General features: G+C 52.0%; 1 non-coding gene across 1 annotated transcript in view; it reads right to left on the bottom strand.

Moving 5' to 3' along the window:
• Window positions 1-328, bottom strand: part of LOC126429050 (small subunit ribosomal RNA) — a 1,910-nt gene extending 1,582 nt beyond the window's left edge. Inside the window, exon 1 of the ribosomal RNA XR_007576873.1 lies at window positions 1-328. This exon is cut by the window's left edge and continues 1,582 nt beyond it. This is a non-coding gene — a ribosomal RNA (small subunit ribosomal RNA).
• Between the last annotated feature and the right edge of the window lie 3,377 nt (window positions 329-3,705).

Here is a 3,705-nt window from a genome sequence, read left to right as displayed (position 1 = left end):
AAGGCAGACATTTGAAAGATGCGTCGCCGGTACGAGGACCGTGCGATCAGCCCAAAGTTATTCAGAGTCACCAAGGCAAACGGACCGGACGAGCCGACCGATTGGTTTTGATCTAATAAAAGCGTCCCTTCCATCTCTGGTCGGGACTCTGTTTGCATGTATTAGCTCTAGAATTACCACAGTTATCCAAGTAACGTGGGTACGATCTAAGGAACCATAACTGATTTAATGAGCCATTCGCGGTTTCACCTTAATGCGGCTTGTACTGAGACATGCATGGCTTAATCTTTGAGACAAGCATATGACTACTGGCAGGATCAACCAGGGAGCTGCGTCAACTAGAGCTGAGCAGCCGGCCGCCCGGGAGTGTGTCCCGGGGGCCCGCGCGAACACGCAAGCGTCCGCTCAATTATTCTGCAAACAGGAGGAGGCTGCGCTCCCCTGCACCATACACCTCGAAACCCTCTCAGGTCCCGGCGGCGCGCAGCGCCGTCCTAAGTACTTGGTCGGGTTCGAGAGAGGCGCAATCGCCCGGAGTTTGGCGAGTAGACGCTTTAGGTGCGACCACCCGTGCTCCCAACTGAGCTTGCCGCTGCCGACAGAGGCCCGGGAGCGTGCTGTCGTGGCATTGCCGGCGGGAGACAACACGCGCCACCTACGGTGACCGGCAGCTCCAACGCCAGCGCCACAGAAGGACAAAAGCCCCACTTGGGTGCCGAAGCGAACTCTCCCAGCACAGCGCACGCGCCAACACGTCCGCACAGCTGCGATACAAACCACCTGCGAGAACCGCAGAGGCGACCGAGCAGCAGACGGCGTCGCGGCGCCGAGCGCCGGGCGGCGGCGCATCCTCAGCGCACACAGTCCTCAATCGGACCAGCACACTGCAGATGTCCACCGCGCTTCGCACCGGGCCCGCGAGGACCTACTTTGGCCGCACGGCGCCGCGTGCAGGGTGCGCCGGCGCGCAGCTGCGCCGCCTGCCGCCTCCGTCGGCCGGCGCGCCTGCCAGTGGCCGCCCCCACCAGCCGGCTGTAGCGCGTGCGCCCACGCACCGCGCGGCCAGCACGCCGGGCGGCCCCCCCTCACCGGCCGGGGCCGGTCCCACCCAGCCACCGCCGCGTATCGCTTCACACCCACATGCCATTCACGTTCGTGGGCATGGTGGGTATCGCTGAAACAACCGGTTGGTAGCTCAACCGATCGTCGCCATCACTGATTCACCTCTAGCGAGAACAACCGCACCACAACGGTTTACCAGTTGTTCATTTGCGTAACGTCACCAGCAAACGTAGGCGTCCATCGCCATTTGCAAATTCAACGATTGTTGCATGCCTGTGTCAGGTGTCACGACACACTATGTCTGCCCACATACACGCAACAACATGTGCACGCTTCGCAAACACGTGGAAGGTGGCCCCCGTACGTATGCGATGTCCATTGCGCAAACGACTGTCAACCGGCCTCTGTCGCATGTCGCAGATGTGGAACGCAGTGCACCATGCTATCACGGTGTGTGAGAAGAGACGACAACGTCTGACAACACGCGCCACTACATCAACAGACGGCTCATGCTGATCGCCATCCAGGGCATACCACACTGCACTCCAGCTCTTATAGGGAGACGACACGTAGCTGCGTGCACAACATTTGGACCGCATGGTTCGCCGTTGTTGGCGCAGTCGTTGTACGGTCACATGTACCACGATGTATCATTCAGTACATGAGGACCAATGTGCAGTACAGTGTGTGATTTGGAGGTACAACATCAGCGGACAGTTGACACAGGCCGTACCACAGCGTAGGCGCAGTGCTTCGCCATGCGAATGCCAATGAACAACTGCGAAGGGCATTGAGCATGTACGTCCTGCTGCCATCCACATTACAGTGTATCGCTGCAAGGTGTTTAACATGAAGCGATACACTGGGGACCGGGCAGTGCGAGTAGCAAACTATATTGCGGGGGTTGCAGTTAGGCAACACTACACTAATTTAACGCGTCGTATGACAATTACAGAGCAGGTTAAGGCCCAACGTGTGTTGGGTTAAGGCCCAACGTGTGTTGGGTTAAGGCCCAACGTGTGTTGGGTTAAGGCCCAACGTGTGTTGGGTTAAGGCCCAACGTGTGTTGGGTTAAGGCCCAACGTGTGTTGGGTTAAGGCCCAACGTGTGTTGGGTTAAGGCCCAACGTGTGTTGGGTTACAGCACAATATGGGTTACGTTAAGGGGCAATGTGGGTTACGTTAAGGGGCAATGTGGGTTACGTTAAGGCGCAATATAGGTTACGTTAAGGCGCAATATAGGTTACGTTAAGGCGCAATATAGGTTACGTTAAGGCGCAATATAGGTTACGTTAAGGCGCAATATAGGTTACGTTAAGGCGCAATATAGGTTACGTTAAGGCGCAATATAGGTTACGTTAAGGCGCAATATAGGTTACGTTAAGGCGCAATATAGGTTACGTTAAGGCGCAATATAGGTTACGTTAAGGCGCAATATAGGTTACGTTAAGGCGCAATATAGGTTACGTTAAGGCGCAATATAGGTTACGTTAAGGCGCAATATAGGTTACGTTAAGGCGCAATATAGGTTACATTAAGGCGCAATATAGGTTACATTAAGGCGCAATATAGGTTACATTAAGGCGCAATATAGGTTACATTAAGGCGCAATATAGGTTAGGTTAAAACACGACATAGGTTAGGTTAAGGCACGACATAGGTTAGGTTAAGGCACGACATAGGTTAGGTTAAGGCACGACATAGGTTAGGTTAAGGCACGACATAGGTTAGGTTAAGGCACGACATAGGTTAGGTTAAGGCACGACATAGGTTAGGTTAAGGCACGACATAGGTTAGGTTAAGGCACGACATAGGTTAGGTTAAGGCACGACATAGGTTAGGTTAAGGCACGACATAGGTTAGGTTAAGGCACGACATAGGTTAGGTTAAGGCACGACATAGGTTAGGTTAAGGCACGACATAGGTTAGGTTAAGGCACGACATAGGTTAGGTTAAGGCACGACATAGGTTAGGTTAAGGCACGACATAGGTTAGGTTAAGGCACGACATAGGTTAGGTTAAGGCACGACATAGGTTAGGTTAAGGCACGACATAGGTTAGGTTAAGGCACGACATAGGTTAGGTTAAGGCACGACATAGGTTAGGTTAAGGCACGACATAGGTTAGGTTAAGGCACGACATAGGTTAGGTTAAGGCACGACATAGGTTAGGTTAAGGCACGACATAGGTTAGGTTAAGGCACGACATAGGTTAGGTTAAGGTACGACATAGGTTAGGTTAAGGTACGACATAGGTTAGGTTAAGGTACGACATAGGTTAGGTTAAGGTACGACATAGGTTAGGTTAAGGTACGACATAGGTTAGGTTAAGGTACGACATAGGTTAGGTTAAGGTACGACATAGGTTAGGTTAAGGTACGACATAGGTTAGGTTAAGGTACGACATAGGTTAGGTTAAGGTACGACATAGGTTAGGTTAAGGTACGACATAGGTTAGGTTCAGGTACGACATAGGTTAGGTTAAGGTACGACATAGGTTAGGTTAAGGTACGACATAGGTTAGGTTAAGGTACGACATAGGTTAGGTTAAGGTACGACATAGGTTAGGTTAAGGTACGACATAGGTTAGGTTAAGGTACGACATAGGTTAGGTTAAGGTACACATTGTTGTAAGGAAAGGTTTA

The sequence above is a fragment of the Schistocerca serialis genome, unplaced genomic scaffold (assembly GCF_023864345.2).
Source record: "Schistocerca serialis cubense isolate TAMUIC-IGC-003099 unplaced genomic scaffold, iqSchSeri2.2 HiC_scaffold_1008, whole genome shotgun sequence".
Classification (NCBI taxonomy): Eukaryota; Metazoa; Arthropoda; class Insecta; order Orthoptera; family Acrididae; genus Schistocerca; species Schistocerca serialis.
The sequence above is the reverse complement of the archived record's forward strand: the minus strand, read 5'-3'. Positions and strand labels throughout refer to the sequence as shown.